The 20,206-nt window shown below is 36.7% G+C and overlaps 1 pseudogene across 1 annotated transcript in view; it reads left to right on the top strand.

Annotated features, from left to right (window-relative positions):
* Positions 1-7,603: 7,603 nt before the first annotated feature.
* The window catches only part of LOC306654432 (THAP domain-containing protein 5-like), a 130,192-nt pseudogene continuing 117,589 nt past the window's right edge, over positions 7,604-20,206 (top strand). The window contains exon 1 of the transcript in view: positions 7,604-7,672. The product of the transcript in view is annotated as a THAP domain-containing protein 5-like (transcript). The remainder of the gene's footprint in view (positions 7,673-20,206) is intronic.

Genomic DNA, 20,206 nt, shown 5'->3' with positions numbered 1-20,206 from the left:
TTAAAAACTGTAAGAAGTTTATAATTTCTAGAGATATGCTTAACAGTGCATAGGAGTGAAGCAAGGACTGGAAGTTGGGCTTGAGTAATGTGTGTGAGTGCAAGAGAGAGCATGGGAGAGTGTGAAGGTGCAATAGCTGAAGTAAATGTGGCAAATTCTTGACCATTTTTTAATTTTATGATGAATATATCTGAAAATTTACTATCCCATTTTTCATATTTTAAAAAGTAGTTATAAGAAAACATTTTAAAATGGGATGTGTGCTGTTAAAATTTAACACGTTTAGATGCTTCTCCTCTTGAATGTTTCTGTATAAGCTAAATGAATGAGGTAGTAAGATGTTTATTTTGCATCCATATTTTAATGAGAAGAGACCTATACAATAAAATGATAAATATATTTAGATAGCATCTATGTCACTTTTAAACTTGTAACACTTTAAAAGTCATATCTGAATTGTTATGGACTCCACAGTCTTGGGATTATGGTTGAACCAAAATTTATTTTCCTTTATATCAATGCTTTCAGAATGTTTTTAAAATTTATTTGGCAAGGCATCTGAAAGCTTGTCTTTATTTGTTAGTAAATCTCTGAGTTCCGCCTGTATATGTATCAGCAAGACCATTAAGGGACAGCTTTCTGAGTAGAAACTCATCAATAGAGACCCAACACAGAGTGCTTAAGGGACAATTGAAGTAAATGAAGTAAACAGATCCTGGTGGATGGAAGAGTTAAAGAGTAGTAGAAAATATGCTTCTTTATTGATTTTTGCCCCACTATGAAAGTGAGATTCCTTTTGCCTTTACCACCCCCACCCCCAAAACATGTCAATCAATTTTCATGGACCCACTCTTGGGTTTAGTGTGTAGCTCCTCTGCTCTGAATGGTGGAATGTAACATCATGCTGATTGGTACCCAGATGTTTAAACACCTATCAAATGTTATCAGTAATTCTTATCTACTTGTTACAAGTAAGTCTTCTACTTATGAAGTAGAATTGGTGGAAATCTAATATAGGTTGAATTGTGTCCCTCCAATCCCTATGTTGAAGTGCTGACCCAGTACCTCATAATGTGATTATTGGCAATAGGAACATTGTTGATGTAACCAGTTAAGGTGAGGTTATTACGATAGGCTCCAATATGACCAGTGTTCTTATAAAAAGAATGCTCTGTGCAGAGAAAGAGACACAAACCAAAGGTAGACCATGAGAGGACACAAAAGACAGCCATCTACAGCAAGAAGAGATGACTCAGAGAAACCAACCTGTCAATACCTTAAGTTTAGACTATTATCCTCCAGGGATATGAAAAAATAAATTTGTGTGGTTTAAGCAACTCCAACTGTGATACTTAGTTATGGCAGTCCTAGAAAACTAACCCTAACTCCAGACAAATATCAGATGTCTTTTCATTTGTTTTGCTATATATTTATTTATTTATTTATTTATTTTTATTGTAGTTTTGCTATGCATGATCGTCAAACATTATAAAAATATGTACCAATAAAATATCTAGTTCATTGATTTGAAGCATATCTCTAAAGCCAAGAGATGTGAAATGTACATTGATTTTGAATGTAGGAAGTCTGATCCTAAGCCGTCATGTTTAAGATTTGGACCTACTTTTTCTTCTAAAAGATGCAGGGTCTCTGGTCTGATTCCAAAGTCCTTGATCCATTTTGAGTTGAGTTTTGTGCAGGGTGAGAGATAGGGGTTTAATTTCATTCTGTTGCATATGGATTTCCAGTTTTCCCAGCACCATTTGTTGAAGAGGCTATCTTTTCTCCATTGCATATTTTTGGCTCCTTTGTCTAATATGAGAAAATTGTATTTATTTGGGTTTGTGTCTGTGTCCTCTATTCTGTACCATTGATCTACCTGTCTATTTTGGTACCAATACCATGCCATTTTTGTTACTATTGCTTTGTAGTATAGTTGAAGGTCTGGTATTGCGATACCCCCTGCTTCACTTTTCCTACTAAGGATTGCTTTAGCTATTCTGGATTTCTTATTCTTCCAGGTGAATTTTATGATTGCTTGCCCTATTTCTGTAACGTATGTCATTGGGATTTTAATTGGAATTGCATTGAATCTGTATAGCACTTTTGGTAGTATGGCCATTTTGACAATATTAATTCTGCCTATCCAAGAACATGGAAGATCTTTCCACCTTCTAAGGTTTTCTTTAATTTCTTTCTTTAGTGTTCTGTAGTTCACATTGTAGAAGTCTTTCACCTCTTTTGTAAGATTGATTCCCAAGTTTTTTTTTTTTTTTTTGAGGCTATTGTGAATGTGGTAGTTTTCCTAACTTCTCTTTCTGAGGGTTCATCACTTATGTATAAAAATGCATTAGAGGCAGTCACGGAGCGAGCGGGCGGGTGAGCCAGGCCGCCTACATCGTGGAGGTAGGGGGCAGGCAGCCATCCCACCCAGGCAGGAGGCCAAGTACAGACATCATAACTGATCGACCCCACCTGACCCCTGCACCTAGGTTGGTGCCATCACTAGTTGTTTGCGGTCACGGAGAGAGCTGGTGGGCGAGTCAGGCTGCTTGCATTGCAGAGGTAGCAGGTGGGCACCCAACCCGCCTGCCTTGCAGAGCTGGGCAGCAGGTAGCCAACCCATCTAGCCACCAGGCCAAAGACAGATACCATCACTGAACAACCCTGCCCGACCACTACGCCAAGGTTTGTCGCCATCATGGAGTTAGCCAGAGGCTTCTTTATAGGCTGGTGCAGGCATTTTGAATTACTTCTGCGGGCATGGCCATCATCATTGGAAGGGCAGCTCCCTTCCTGAGACACATACAGGAGGCTAGAAGACCTTCGACAAGACCTAGGAGCCAAGAAGAGAAGGTATTGAGAGACTCGGGACCAACTCAGAGCCACCAGGGAATATACCCCACCTGAAGGTCACCATCCCAGGAAGGCCAGCTTCCTAGTGGAGCAACACATTATCAAGTTCCTCTAAGACTTCAGGCTACTGAAGGCTAAGAGGTGAGTTATTGGAAATCTACAGGGAAAATAGTAGTCTATAGAGGAAATCTGCAATATGCCAGAGTTACACTACTAGAGGGGTGGATACCTGAACAATATGAGAAAATAAGGGAAGAAAATGTCCCAAACAAAACTAGATGCTACATCAATAAAATCCAATGACAGCATGGCAGAAGAAATGTCATAAAGGGAGTTCAGAATGTACATAATCAAAACAATCAGGGAAGCAAATGAGGAGATGAAAGAGCAAATGCAGGCATTGAAGGATGAGATGAAAGGGCAAATGCAGGCATTGAATGATCACACCAATCAACAGTTAAAAGAGTAAATACAGGAAACAAAATATCATTTCAGTAAAGAGTTAGAGATAGTGAAAAAAAAAAAAAAAAAACAAACGGAAATCCTTGAAATGAAGGAAACAATAACCAAATTAAAAACTCTATAGAAAGCATACCCAATAGGATAGAATACCTGGAAGACAGAACCTCAGATTTTGAAGACAAAATATTTAATCATGAAAACAAAGTTAAACAAAACAGAGAAGATGGTAAGAAATCATGAATAGAATCTATAAGACCTATGAGATATCATGAAAACGCCAAATTTAAGAATTATTGGGATTGAGGAAGGCTTAGAGAAACAAAACAAAGGAATGAACAATCTATTCAATGAAATCATATCAGAAAATTTCCCAAATCTGAAGAATGAAATGGAAAATCAAGCATAAGAGGCTTATAGAACCTCAAATACACAAAATTACGATAGACCCACAACAAGGCACATTATAATGAAAATACCTAATGTACAAAATAAAGACAGAATTTTAAAGGCTGCAAGAGAAAAGAATCAAATTACATTCAGGGGAAAACCAATATGGATATCAGCAGATTTTTCAATCCAGACTCTGAAAGCTAGAAGGGCCTAGAACAACATTTTTCAAGCTCTGAAAGAAAATGGATGTCAACTGAGAATCTTATACCCAGCAAAACTTACCTTCAGATTTGATGATGAAATAAAATCCTTCCATGATAAACAAAAGCTAAAAGAATTTACAAAAAGAAAGACAGCATTACAAAACATTCTCAGCAAAATATTCCATTAGGAAGAGATGAAAAACAATGATGTAAAGCAGCAAAGGGAGGAACTACCCTAAAGGAACAACCAAATAAAGGAGAAATCAAGTTGTGTCAAAAAAAAAAAAAAAAAATGAGCCAAATGACCAGGAATACAAATCATATCTCAATAATAACCCTGAATGTTAATGGCCTGAACTCATCAATCAAAAGACATAGTCTGGCAGATTGGATTAAAAAGAAAGATCCAACAATTTGCTGCCTGCAAGAGACTCACCTCATAGAAAGTGATACCCACAGACTAAAGGTGAAAGGATGGGGAAAAACATACTATGCACATGGACACAGCAAAAAAGCTGGAGTATCCATCCTCATATCAGATAATGTGGACTTCAAGCCAAAGTTTGTCAGAAGGGATAAAGAAGGACATTTCATACTGCTTAAGGGAAGTATAAATCAGCAAGACATAACAATCATAAATATCTATGCCCCAAACGGTGGGCCAGAAATCAAATAGACCACAACACAATAATACTAGGTGACTTTAACACACCTCTCTCATCACTGGACAGATCCTCCAAACAAAAATTGAACAAAGAAACCATAGATTTTAATAACACCATCAATAATTTAGACTTAATGGACATTTATAGAATATACCATCCAACAAAAAGTGAATATACTTTCTTCTCAGCAGCACATGGATCCTTCTCTAAAATAGACCATGTCTTATGCCACAAAGCTACTGTTAGCAAATACAAGAAGATAGAGATAATACCTTGTATTCCATCAGATCATAATGGATTGAAATTAGAAATAAATGACAGAGTAAAAACAGAATCTACTCCAAAACCTGGAGATTAAATAATATGCTATTACATGATGAATGGATAACAGAAGATATCAGGAAGGAAATTAAAAAAATTCTTAGAGGTAAATGAGAACAAAGAAACAACATATCAAAATCTCTGGGACACTATGAAGGCAGTTCTTAGAGGAAAATTTATTTCATGGAGCGCATTCAATAAAAGAAGAAAAAATCAACAAATAAATGACCTAACACTACAGCTCAAAGCCCTAGAAAAAGAAGAACAGAGCAACACCAAAAGTAGTAGAAGACAGGAAATACTTAAAATCAGAGCTGAAATCAATGAAATTGAAACTAAAGAAACAATAAAAAAATTGACAAAATAAATATTTGGTTCTTTGAAAAAATAAACAAAATTGATAAATCCTTAGCCACACTAACAAAGAGGAGAGAGAAAACTCAACTTACTAAAATTCAGAATGAACAAGGAAATATCATGACAGACACAATTAGAATACAAAGTATAATTAGAAGTTATTTTGAAAATCTATTCTCCAATAAAATAGAAAACTCAAAGACATCAACAGGTTTCTAGAGACATATGAATTACCTAAATTGAACCAGGAGGATATACACAATTTAAATAGATCAATTTCAACTAATGAAATAGAAGAAGTCATCAAAAGCATACCAACAAAGAAAAGTCCGATACCAGATGGGTTCTCAGCCGAGTTCTACAAAACCTTTAAAGAAGAGCTCATTCCAATACTTCTCAAAGTATTCCATAAAATAGAAGAGGAGGGAACCCTCCCAAACTCATTCTCTGAAGTCAATATCACCCTGATCCCTAAACCAGATAGAGATACATTGAGGAAAGAAAATTTCAGACCAATATCTTTAATGAATATTGATGCAAAATTTCTCAACAAAATATTAGCAAATCACATACAAAAATATATTAAAAAGATAGTGCACCACCATCAAGTGGGTTTTATCCCAGGGATGCAAGGTTGGTTCAACATCCAGAAATCAATAAATGTAATTCCCATATCAATAGAGTTAAAGTCAAGAATCACGTGATTATTTTGATAGATGCAGAAAAAGCATTTGATAAAATACAGCACCCCTTCATGCTCAAAACACTAGAAAAAATAGGGATAGTGGGAACATTCCTTAATATTGTAAAGACCATCTATGCTAAGCCCATGGCTAATATCATTCTAAATGGTGAGAAACTGAAAGCATTCTCCCTAAAAACTGGAACAAAACAGGGATGCACTCTTTCACCACTTCTATTCAACATTGTCTTCGAAAATCTAGTCAGAACAATTAGACAGACAAAGGAAATTAAAGAGATTCAAATAGGAAAAGAAGAACTCAAACTATCCCTATTTGCTGATGACATGATTATATATTTAGAGGAACCAGAAAATTCTACCATTCCATTTGCTCTTTTAACTGTCGAGTGGTGCAATCATTCAAAGCCTGCATTTGCTCTTTCATCTCATTGTTTGCTTCTCTGATCATTTTAATTATGTACATTCTGAACTCCCTTTTTGACATTTCTTCTGCCCTGCTGTCATTGAATTTTATTGATGTAGCATCTAGGTTTGTTTGGGACATTTTCTTCCCTTGTTTTCTCATATTGCTCAGGTATCTATCCTTCCAGTAGTGAAACTCTGATATAATGCAGATTTCCTCTATTGGCTACTATTTTCCCTGTAGATTTCCAATTACTCACCTATTAACCTTCAGTAGCCTGACATCTTGGAGGAACTTGATAATGCGGTGCTCCATTAGGAAGCTGTCCCTCTAAGGGTGATGGCCTTCAGGTGGGGTATATTCCCTGTCAGTGAGCAGAGGCGCCTCCACTTGTTGACTGATGGTCAGCCAACAGGGGACTAGACTACAGATTGGGGGTCGTCTGGTCTGGGCCTGTGTCTCTGGTTCTACTGCCCTGGTGGGAAAGCCTCATCCAATGGGGAAGACTCACCTGATGGGGATGCTTTGCTGGGCAGCTCTCCTCTGAGAAGTTCCCTTCGGTCCAGAACTACAGCCTGGACTGGGCAGCCCTCTGTGACGTTCCCAGGGGTCCGGACCTACTGCCTGGGTTGGGGAGCCTGACCCTGTGAGGGACTCCCTTGTTGTGTAGGCCCTCCTCTGCTATGTTCCCTGTGTACCGGACCTATCGTCCAGTCCAGGGAGCCTCACCCTGCGCCGAAGCCTCTTGCTGTGCGTCTCTCCTCCGAGAAACTGCCTGTGGTCTGGTCCTGCCGCTTGGGCCTGGGACCCTCACTCTGTTTCAAAGCCTCTCACTGTGTGGCCCTCCTCTGCAATGCTCCCAGTTGACCAGGTTCATGGCTCCAGCGGGGGAGTCTCACTGGGCCACTCTACTCCAGGAAATTCCCTGCATTTCGGGACTACTGCACCATCCAGGGAGCCCGCCTAGTGGGAGAGACTCACCCAGTGGCTCTGAGTTGGTCCTGAGTCTCTCAATACCACCTCTTCTTGACTCCTGGGTCCTGTCAAAGGTCCTCCAGTCTCTTGGTGTCTCAAGAAGGGAGCCGCCCTTCAAATGATGATGGCCACGCACTCAGGAATAATTCAAAATGCCTGCACCAGCCTATAAGGAAGCTGGGGAGCCCCAGCGAGGGTGCACTGAGTCAGCACAGAGGCAGTTGCAGTGTTCCTCAGCAGTAGGTGGGGTAGGCAGCCAGGCTCAGCAATGGCGTCTGACCTTGGTGTGGGTGTCAGGCAGGGTATCCTAGTGAAGGTGTCCAACCTCGGTGTTGAGGTCAGTGGGCTGGCTCACCCACCAGCTCTCTCTGCGATTGCGACCAACCTTGGCTTGAAATAGTATTTTTATGGAATACAATTTCTTTATTTTTGGATTAGATTATACTTCTAAAATTGGGCAGGAAAGAATAAAAATGGTGAAAAAAGGTTTCAATAGATTTTTACAGACTTCTTACTAAATTTTCTCTATAATATGAGTCCTGTTTGCATAGTGTGTTGCTTTTGTGATTCTCTGGGAAGTTTCTGAATTCCTCCAAATTTCAGTTTACTCACATAACATAAAGGCAAAGTATGTACCTTTTATCAGTATAAAAACTATTCTTCTCATAATTCCTTTCATGTTGCCCATACGTGGAAAAATTTTCATGCTTTTGAATCTGGAATATTTTAAAAAATAGTTGGAAGATGTGGGAAGCTAATAGTTCACCCTTACTCCTGAAGTCAGCTAGGTTCAATATGCAACATCAATTTGTGTTGGCAGGTTGTATTTTCCAAAGATACCCTTTCCAATACATCTATTCTATCCTACAAACTCTTACAATAAGACTGACACTTCACATGCTGAAAGATGGGTCTGTCCTTTTCACTTATAACTGTCCTGACAGGGTATTGTGGAAGTTGTATTATGTGCCTTATGAGGATAGAGAGTAAGGATACATAGCCTATTTTAGTTTGCTTTTGCATCTTTGTCATCAAAACTCCCTACAAGAACAACCTAGAAGAGGAAAAGTTTATTTGGGGCTCCCAGTTTCAGAGGTCTCAGTTCATAGATGGCCGACTCCATTGCTCTGGATCCAAGATGAGGCAGAACATGATGGTGAAAGGGTTAAGCAAAGAAAAGTGCTCAGCTCATTGTGGAATTAGGAAGTAGAGATAAAGAGGTAGGAGGAGAAGCGCTCACAGGGAAGATACACCCTCCTAGGGCTCACCACCAGTGACCCACTTCCTTAAACCACCTCCTTTCTCCTGCCTATGTTAACACCCAGTCAGTCAATTCAAAGTAGGATGGACTTATTAGGATACAGATCTCACAATCCAATTATCCCACCTCTAAATATGCCTGTATGAATACAGGAGCTTTTAAGGGAACACTTCACTTCCAAACTCTAATACAATCCCTACTCTTCTCTCTACTCAAATTTCAAAACTAGTCACAAAACCAAAAGGCAGTCAGGCCACATGGAGAGCTGTATCTGTATGTTCCACTCAATATCCCAGTGAAGGTCTCAGTTCACATCAACTGCAAGCACATGAGTGAATGAGCCTTTACAGGACTCAAGGCCCCAGCCTTCCAGTTTCCCAGTTGAGGTTCCAGACGTCAGAGGAATGAGCTATTCTCACTAGGCCCTGTCAAAGTTTTTGACTCACAAAAACTGTGAGAGATTAAAAATGATGATTGTGTTTTAAGAAACCAATTTTTAGGGTGTTTTCTTATATGACAATGGGTAACCAATGCATGCATAAGGCTAAATTAAGGAAAGAGAGCCTCCTTATGTACCCTGAAACAAGAGACATTCCAGTACCCAGGTCAAGGAGCTATAGGGCTCTGACTCTGTCTTCCTTAGAAGGAAGGGGAATGAGAGAGGTCTTGTGTTTGAGTACAACGGGAGAAGGAGAGGGAAAATGTCATTCCATGGAGTGACCTGGCTCCGATTGTTATATCTAAATTGATTATAGGCTCTTTTCTATCTCAGATGAAGTAAGTCATTTCTCCTACCACAGATAGGAGTGCAAGAAGTGTATAATTCTAGGGTTGTGAACTGCTGTAGAATATTAAAATGGGGTAAGTATTCACCAACAGTGAAAATATATCATTAAAAATTAGAAGAGGAAAACCAGACAATTATTTCAATCTCTAATTAAATAGCCAGTTTTCAAACAAAAAGGTCAACATGTGTGCATGTGTTTAGTACGTCTAAGCACACATTGACCTACTCCCAAGTGACAATTTTCCCTCTCTTGTCTGACCTACTTCACATTAAACATCACTCTGGTTATGAAAATTAGGGGCCTGATTACCATCAGTGAGGCCACTGGACCACTGAGAACAAATGCAGTGGTTTCAAGGGAAGAAATTGGGGACAGAACTAATAATTCTGAAATACTGACAGGTGGAATCTGCTTCTGAGTAATGAGGATGTGGTTTCTGAAATCATCTGATCTGCCCTACCAGAGCTGAGCAACTTTTCTTCATGGAAAAAAATAAGCATGAAAAGTACCCGGTGGTTCTTTTTAATCTGGTGCCGTTTTAAAATTGTATGGCAGCATTAATGCTTGCTCTTTCCTTTCAAGTGACTTCCTTGGGGATTTAATACATAGTTTCCCTCTTTCTTTTAGACCAAAGATGAGGACCTTCATTTTACTTTTAGTGTCTGTGCTGTTAAATTGTCAATGGTGTTCCCTAGCTACTCACAGGAGGATGCTATTTTGTCCTGGATTTTAAGTTTTATTTTCACTTTTATTCATGGTTTCTGTACTTAGGGATAATGCTTCTCATGTAAGAAACATACTGACATCTTCAAACCAGTTGGAAAACTGGGTGGATATCCAATTTAGAAATGTCTAGGGTTCTGCAATTTGCCTTCTAGATCTGTTGAGCTGCTAAATCTTCCCTTTAAAAAACTCAAAAATGAAATATTATTTATAATTCCACATTGTGTTTTTCCTATATAAATAAAAATAAGTGCAAGGTTCATTCTTAGGTGATCTCGTGTTAAGTCAAAGAGGTATATCAACATCTCTGGTGGAAAGAGTGCTGAGGGAGTTACCTGCCACTGATCTTGCTTTGGGACAAATGTGTTCCTTTTATTTATAGTATTCCAAGACCAAATTTTTGAGTCCAAACTTGTGTTGGCCACTTTAAATTACAAAGCGACTAATCTACTGAAAAATGTTCTGAAAGATTACTAAAAAATTATAAGCAATTTTAACTGCCTGTAAATGTTTCTGGTAGATCTTTGAGAATTGACCTTGAGACCACCTTTAAGCAATCTGGGTATTTGTCTCTCATATATTTCTCTGATGGGTGTGAATATCACTTGCATTAAAAATGATGGATGTTGGCAATTTCCTATTAATTGCCACAGGAAAAAAAATCTTAACACATTCTGATGGGTAGTACTGACCAAAGGGAAAGACTCGGGCTACATTGAGGCTTAATATTTTTCCTGGCAATTTTTGTGTAAACAAGGTTTGAATTGATGCCTTGGAATAGTTGAGAAAAATGTGTTATTGGCAATTGTCCTAGAATTACAAACAGTGCAAGAAAATGATGAAGTCACCTATTCAACCAAAGTAATCTCCAGGCATGAGAAAGAAAATAGGACATTTATTCTGTCTCACACTTTTCTTGGATTTGCTGCAGAGGAACTGAATCTCAGCAGATTCTAAAAACAACTAGGTTTATGCTTATTCTTACTTATTCCTAGTAGAATTTCTCTTATAACAGACAGAAGCATTTATCACTTTATAATGTGCATCCTCTCATATAGTTTCTATGCTTTAGATTAATTAAAGAAATTTTAAAAGATATTTTAAGAACTCAGGTTTGACTACTTCAGTGCACATACTTTAAAGCCACCCCATTAATTGAGGTGTGTGTGTGTGTGTGTGCGTGTGTGTGTGTGTGTGTGTGTGTGTGGAGAGAGAGAGAGAATATGGCAAGCATTCTCTTTTTCTTTTTTTTTTTTTTTTTTTTACTATGTATTGAAAGACATTTGGCAGGAGTAATTTTCTTCTAAAAAAAGCCTATGCATGTTATGTTTGGTCAATTATGTTATGTATGACAGACTTAATAAGGATAAGTTATTATTTGTTCATCCAAACAATATTAACTATTTCAGTCCTGTTTCAATACATTAATTTTTTATTTCTCTGAAGCTTATACTGCTGCTTTCTTTTGAGAGAGCTGTAGCAAAAAGCAGTCTAACCCTGGGACTAGTGTGGGGTGTCTGTGAACATAAGGCAGCAGGCTGTGATGATAGGGTACTTCAAGATACCTTAGACTGGATGTGAGTTAAACAATGAGTTGGCCATTAGAAATTAAAGTAACAAGGACATGGTTTTATTTTTATATTATACTTTATTTGCAAAAAAAAAAAAAATACAAAAAGCAGGCCCAAGAGATTATTTACTACATGCTCAAGATTGTAAAGATGCTGAAAATCATTTCAATGGAATATTTTTCAAAAAATTTTAATTGTGACAAATACCTTCCATGTTTAATAATCAAGTTTCACCACTTGCAAAAGAAAACCAGTGTGTTTAGAGCTCACTATTTTAGTGAACTAGTCAGATTGAAGGATTCCCTGATCTCACTTGTGGCACCTCAACTACCTCATTTGGCCCCGTGGTTTTAGTTTTCATACTACCACACAGACTTGTAATGAAGTAGAATCCTCACATATTTTAGTTGTGCAAATTTGGCCCTAAAAGTAACAAATCTGACCCGAATGAAAAGGTAGGAGCTGTCAATTTTCTTCATAAACTGTGGACTAACAGATGGATAATTAGGTGTTTTGGGTTTTCTTAACCATAAAATCAGATCAACTGTTAGAGAAATTTGATCAGTTGCTAGGTAGGCAAGTAACAAAAACACACTCGGTTAACAACAAAATATTTATTTGCAGACTGTGTGAAAGAACAGAATTTCAAAAATGCCTGAACTGGAAAAAGCAGAATGGAATATCTGCAAACTACAAACACATAACACTTTGAATATCAGGAAAATTTATCTCTGTGATTCTTTATAAAGACATCTATTTTGCCTTTAGATAATTTTTGTCCTAAACACAGAAATGTGCAAAAGCATTGTTGTTTTAATAACTCTTCTTCATTTTCTTGCAACATCCATTTTGTGGGACTCCCTATTTGAGTTTTTAAATATATCATAGTGAAGAAATTGCATTATTCCAATTAGTTAAACAGTTAATTTAAAGAAATGATCAGAAGATATACAAGTGAGAGAAAGGGATGACTTGAATTAAGATGTGGGCAATTTTAATCAAGACACGCTATATTCAGTAAACTCTGTAAGATCAGTGAAGGGAAAAATGTATTAAGGTTAATCAGTTTTGAAGAAATGTAACTAGTAGATAATGTGCCCTGATTTTTTTTCACTGTGACAGGTGTAATAAGCACAATCACTGCTCATCTATATTTCACTGGGCATAAATGCAAATTTCCCATTTTCACAGAAGAGAGAATTTTATTACATTATATTGATTTAGAAATAATTCATTAACCTCTACTCCTTCTTTTTCTTTACATATCAATCTGTCTCTATTCAAGGCTTTATCTTCATTTTTCAACTGGTTACTGTGAAGTGTCTTATATTGCAGACTATTCAAAAATCATCTTTTATATATACAATTTTGTCATTCTTGGCACAAAACTAGTGCTTATTTTCTGTACATTTTTGGATGTTGTCTTGCTGTTTAGAAATGTCAGTTATATTTTCTTGAAGTTGAATAATTTCATGGTCTGATATAATGCAAACTACTTGTTACACTCTTTTATGGATCCCCACCAGTTTTTGGAAATGAGATGTTTGTATAGTGATATTTCCTTCTCCCTTCAAAATTAGGCCAGTGGAAAAGTAGATGGATGGGTGGGTCTTCTTAGTCTATGTCATAGACCAGCAGTTTATGAGAGTAGGGAAGGATCATTATTACCTAATCCTTGTTTCACCCACCCAGGGTATTTGAAAGATCTGGAGACATTTTGATTGTTTGGAGTTGGCAGTGGGTATAGTTACTGGCTTCTAGGGATAGAGGCCAAGAATGTTGCTTAATCACTTACCATGCACGAAGCACCCCCTACCACACACACACAATGAGGAATTAATTACCTGGCCCCATATGTTAATAGTCTTTGAGGTTGAGAAATCCTATATGAAATGACTTGCAAGGAGGTCTAGAGCCCATTAATTTTTGCAAGTGTGAAGTGAGACACAATTTAACTGCATTGTGCCATTTTCCTCCTTTGCTGTGAAAGTTGAAAGTCGGACACCAAATTATCTGAGAGGTATGAAAATATTTATGCACAGGACATTTAATAAAAATTTACATATAGTAGTAAAAGGTATTAAATTACTGAAATGTCTAATGATGCTTGATGTGTAGAATTAACTCTAGTTACTTCATACAGGTAATTGAAATATTATGTAGCATAAACCTTATATTTTACATGAATGTTAGAATCACATAGAAAGTGTATAAAATGAAAAATTCATTCTTTCATGTTACATTACAGAGGCACCTAATATTAGGAAAAATATATTTTGTATTTATTTATTCTTATAGAAAATGGTTGACAAAATTTACTTGGTTATCTCCAGGCAGTGGGACTATGAGTCAATTCTGCAGCTGATACACACTTCTAAATTATAATAAGAGGAATGATGGTTTTTAAAGTGTGAATAGTAAGACGTGCTGGGACTGAAGGCAAATGTATCTCTGTTCCAGAGCACAAAACCAAGGGCCTGAGAGAATTTGCACCTTCATTCTGATGCTCACTCGTGTGTGACTTTGGGCCTCAGTTTGTTTTTTAAATGTAATGCTCCCTTTGAATGGTTGTTTTGAAGATTTAAGTGTTAAGTACCTAAATCACAGGGTCAAATTTTGCTCTCTTCACCGTTCCTCCAATGAGATAATTTAAATTATTGTTTTGAGGATTCTCAAGGTTTTTTTTTTTTTTTTTAATGTACTCCCTACGGTGTTCTCCCTATTAACAGGTATCTCTGATCTCAATGAAAAATAAACTTGCTAGTTGCTTTGTGGCTGCATTAAAAAACTTGATCAGAAGGTACATTTCTATCCCCACCACTACACTGGCCCCCCCATTTCATTTCAATTTGATTTGCTTCAGTTTCCTTCATAATCATTAATGGAGCATTTTTGTATTTATATGCTAAATACAAATATGAATAAGACAAGCTCCCTCTTCACCAAAGTTTTACAGTCTGGTAGGCAAGGCAGATTGAATATACAGGGAATTCTAATACAAGTTTGCAAAAGAAGTGCAAATCATGCAATTTAGTGGACAGGTCAGGGAGAGATGAGAACACTTTGTAAAACTGGGGGCTATGCTTGATCATCCTTCAAGAATGGCAGAAGTTAATGGTGGGAATCAAGAACATTCTAGAAGTTTCCTTTATCTTTCACGGACACTTTGGTAGTCATCTTCATCAGCAGTAGAAGGTCTTATGTGGACTGAGCAAGAAGAATGAGACCATGAAAAATATGACAAGGGACAGATTAGATGGTCAGACCTATTATGTGATGGACTCCAGGTTTTACTTACAATGGAGAGTCACCGAAAGTTCTTAACTGGGAGGTGACATAAAAATAAACTCTGAAAAGTGACTGGTAAGGACAGGTAGCCAAAGTGAAAAACTCTTATACCACACATAAAAGTAGACTAATGTACTAAGCTGCTGGAAATGAACCACATGTTTAGCCAGTATTTTTAGAGTGAGTTAGAATTGTAGAATTTGGACCAAAATTATTTACAGCAAGGACAGTATTTTATGCCCTGGTCATGGTAAATATTGACTGAAGGCATACTGATAATGATTGATTCCTGAATAAAATTATTATTTCTATTCCTAAAATGATTAGATAGAATTAATCTGAGGAATTCATGTATTATACATTTCAGAAATAAATTAATATCAAGGCTTAAATTATTAATTCCAAATTTCTCAAAAGGAGAAATATGATTTGGAGACATACTTTTGAGTATATATTTCATGTGGCCAATCTGTAGGATTTATTTTTGAGAAGATTACGCTCTTGGCTTATAATGTCACTAGTAAATTCATTTTCCTAGAGAAGAAAATCCTACTTTAATGGTCAAAAAAAATTAGTCCTTACCAATTCTGACTTCAGTGCTTATGTCATTAATTTTAAAGAATGACCCAAGGAAGCAAATAAAAAGTTTGCTTATCTAAGGAAAAATATACTAGACCAGAGAACCTGTCCACTTTCTTTTTAGATGATTTTGTGCAATATGTTGGCCCATTACCAAAATACATATTTTAAGATTTATACTTCTTTCTAAGCAGTGGTTTGTAGTCCATTTCCAAGTCTAAGGTGATTTAAATTACATGATTTCTCTGTGCATTTCAAATAAGGTTTTTAATATTTTAGTTTTAAGTAATAAAATGCCATTCAAGTGTGTAATTTATTACTAAATCCATTAATATTTATAGCCAAAAAATGATTTTCCTGAATGGTGGAAAAAAACCTCTCAAGATCATCATTTCTTGCCCAGGAAAAAAAAAAAAAAAAAAAAAAAGAAAAAAGCAACAACAATGAAGAAAACCATGACAGAAATATTTTTAACAAATACTTTATTTTTAGATGAAGAACATAAACTTTTCCATCAAATCATTTTCTCTAGGATTCTGCATTCTGAAGTTCTAAGTTTAATTGGTAGATTACATCTGCAGAGATATTTATGTGGATGTGAAGCATCTCATAAACTATGATTTTATAAACTCTTTTTGAAATGAATAGTTCAGTTGAATGAACGTTTCACTTTTTCTATTTAAGTAAAGGTTTGTGATGTCCACTGACATCCACCATTAATTTATTCATTCAAAAAATATTTATTCAGACCCTAATATGTGCCTGGCACTGTTCTAGGCACTGAAATATGGCAATAGAAAGTAAAACCACCAAATTACATTGCCTTATGGAGCTTTCATGTTAACAGAAATTAAGAAGTATTTTGTTTTAATTTGTTAATTAATGAAAGGTGCAACTCATTTTTTGTCAAAGTGGTTAATTCTCAAAAGTTGGAAACTTTTAACCTGTTTCTACTGTGTACCCAGGACTGTATTGTACCATGAAGCCTCGAAAGAAGAACACCAGAATCAATATTTGAAAGAGATGAGGATAGTTTCTTTATTTGTATCTTCATTCTGGGGCTCTAACTAGCTCCCCCCTCATTTACTAGAATATTCCATCTGGTACCCACCCTGCTTTACATAACTAACTCTCACAATCCAGGATGAAAGCAGAGTGAAATCACTCTTGGAGTGAGCTCCCTCGGGAACACTTTTATCATGTTGCTCTCTGCAGGAGAATCTTTAATGTTCCATCATTTTCTATGAGACCAATGGTAAATTTAAAATCTGGTGGCAGTCAGGGCCAATCCAGGAAGCAGAGCTATTGAATATATGAAAAGGTGATCTATTTACTGAAGAAATGAGGCCTAAACAACTGGGCAAGTAGACTGGGGAAGTGATAGTCTGGAAGCTGAGCTGAAGCTTGGCAGAAGCCCCAAGCAGCCTCTTGAAATCTGATGCATCCCTGCTGGAGTGGAACCATAAGTGAGAACAGTGGGAGAAGCTCATGGAAGGCTCTGCATCAGATGATGGAAATGACATGCCTGTTGACTGGCAGAGCTGACAGGTGGGAAGAAGAGCTGGATACAGAATGGAGTGGAGTAGGATTCACTGACCCCTCTTTCTTCCACTATCTCTCTAACCTTTAAGGCTACTGACTCATATCCATCTTCCAAAGTTCATGCACATTTTCCTTTTGGTCACCTCTAAACTGAAACCATAAAAGAAAGATTCCGTGAGGTATCGAGGCAACTTTTTCAAGTTCATGTAATATAAAGTCATCAGATTTGACAATATCATCAGTCTCATCTTCTCTAACTTCCTAATATCAAATGCCTTTTCTTTTTTCTCAAACTATTTTCCTTGCTTTATTTCATAGTCAGCTGACTCATCCTATACTGGGCTTTGTTGACGCCATCTGATATACCTGCAATACCTATCTGCCTCCTTTTACCAATCTGTGTACCTGCTCCTCAATTTAGATTATTCATCAAACCCCAGATACCTTGCTTTTCATTTTATTTTATTTTTGCAGTTTTGATAGCATGTGCAATATAATTTGGTTTCAAATTCTCTTTTCTGTTACTTTGGAAAGAATGTAGAATTTTGAAAATAGAGGAATAATAACATGAAAAATAGATTTTCCCAGAAGAAAAAAGTTCATTTGAGCTTGTTAAGCTCACTATTAAATTTATTGATCTTGCTAAAAATGGTTGTCATAGAATATTCTGAGAGATACAATTGCATAAATTATCGAGAACTTGGTAACTTAAAAATGAGAGAACAAATGTCAGTAAGTAAAGGTACAATATTTTAAAATATTGTGGACCCAGAAAGGTAAATGAAGAATAAAAGGAAAGATTTTCATCATGTTGCAAGACAAGGGAATGAGATTAAACCCAGGTTGACCAGAAAGCCAGAGGATTGTGAGAAAAACAAGCTGAAAATTTATTTTCTGTTTTTGGTATGTTAAAATCAAGTTAATATCTATGAAAACAAAAGTAATACAGAAAGTGACAGGTGTTGTTATACTGCTTGACTCTTGCCAGGTTCTCTTTCTATGGGTTCTGTTTCATGTATTAACTAGAATCTTCTCACACTCCAGAGAAGTAAAAACTTGTATTATCTCCATTTTACAAATAAGGCAATGAGACACAAAGAGGTTAAGTACTTTTTACTGCACCATCACAACTAGAAAACATGGAGGTGGAGTTCAAACTCAGTCAGGCTGCCTTCAGAACCTATGTTTATTTATTTTTTATTTATTTCTTTATTTTTTAAAATTTATTTACTTTAATTAAAAATTATAAATTTACATAGGGCAATGTTGCTTGACTCATTCTGTTATTTTTTTCCCTTCCCCCCACTCATCCCACCCCTCTTTTCCCTCTATACAGTCCTTCTTTCCTCCATTCTTACCACCCTCCTTATCCCTAACCCTAAACCTAACCCTAACCCTAACGCTAACCCCTCCTACCCCCCCTTATATGTCCTCATCCGCTTATCAGCGAGATCATTCGTCCTTTAGTTTTTTGAGATTGGCTTATTTCACTTAGCATATTATCCTCCAATTTCATTCATTTGCCTGCAAATGCCATAATTTTATCATTCTTCATGGCAGAGTAATATTCCATTGTATATATATATGCCACAGTTTCTTTATCCATTCAGCAACTGAAGGGCATCTAGGTTGGTTCCACAATCTGGCTATAGTGAATTGAGCAGCTATGAACATTGATGTGGCTATATCTCTGTAGTATGCTGATTTTAAGTCCTTTGGGTATAGGCCAAGGAGTGGGATAGCTGTGTCAAATGGTGGTTCCATTCCAAGCTTTCTGAGGAATCTCCATCCTGCTTTCCAGAGTGGCTGCACTAATTTGCAACTCTACCAGCAACATATGAGTGTACCTTTTCCCCCACATTCTCACCAACACCTATTGTTGCTTGTGTTCTTGATAATTGCCATTCTAATTGGAATGATTTGAAATCTTAGGGTAGTTTTGATTTGCATTTCTCTTATTACTAGAGATGTTGAACATTTCTTCATATATCTGTTCATTGCTTGTAAAACTTCTTCTGTGAAGTGTCTGTTCATTTCCTTAGCCCATTTGTTGATGGGATTATTTGGATTCTTGGTGTAGAGTTTTTTGAGTTCTTTATATATTCTGGAAATTAGCACTCTATCTGAAGTATGAGTGGCAAAGATATTCTCCCACTCTGTAGGCTCTCTATTCACATTACTGATAGTTTCCTTTGCTGAGAGAAAGCTTTTTAGTTTGAATCTATCCCAGTGGTTGATTCTAGCTTTTATTTCTTGTGCTATGGGAGTTCTGTTAAGGAAGTCTGATCCGAAGCCAACAAGTTGAAGGTTTGGACCTACATTTTCTTCTATAAAATGCAGGGTCTCTGGTCTGATTCCGAGGTCCTTGATCCATTTTGAGTTGAGTTTTGTGCAGGGTGAGAGATAGGGATTTAGTTTCATTGTGTTGCATATGGATTTCCAGTTTTCCCAGCACCATTTGTTGAAGAGGCTATCTTTTCTCCATTGCATATTTTTGGCTCCTTTGTCTACTATGAGAAAATTGTATTTATTTGTGTTTGTGTCCATGTCCTCTATTCTGTACCATTGATCTACCTGTCTATTTTGGTACCAATACCATGCTGTTTTTGTTACTATCGCTTTGTAATAGAGTTGAAGATCTGGTATTGCGATACCCCCTGCTTTGCTCTTTCTACTGAGAATTGCTTTAGCTATTCTGGGTTTCTTATTCTTCCAGGTGAATTTCATAATTGCTTGCTCTATTTCTGTAAGGTACATCATTGGGATTTTAATTGGAATTGCATTGAATCTGTGTAGCACTTTAGGTAGTATAGCCATTTTGACAATATTAATTCTTCCTATCCAAGAACATGGAAGATCTTTCCATCTTCTAAGGTGTTCTTTAATTTCTTTCTTTAGTGTTCTGTAGTTCTCATTGTAGAGGTCTTTCACCTCTTTTATGAGATTGATTCCCAAGTATTTTATTTTTTTCGATGCTATTGTGAATGGGGTAGTTTTCCTAATTTCTCTTTCTGAAGATTCATCACTTACGTATAAAAATGCATTGGATTTATGAGCATTGATTTTGTAACCTGCTACTTTACTGAATTCACTTATGAATTCTAAGAGTTTTCTGGTGG

This window comes from Sciurus vulgaris, assembly GCF_902686455.1.
Source record: "Sciurus vulgaris genome assembly, chromosome: 1".
Lineage (NCBI taxonomy): Eukaryota > Metazoa > Chordata > Mammalia > Rodentia > Sciuridae > Sciurus > Sciurus vulgaris.
The sequence above is the reverse complement of the archived record's forward strand: the minus strand, read 5'-3'. Positions and strand labels throughout refer to the sequence as shown.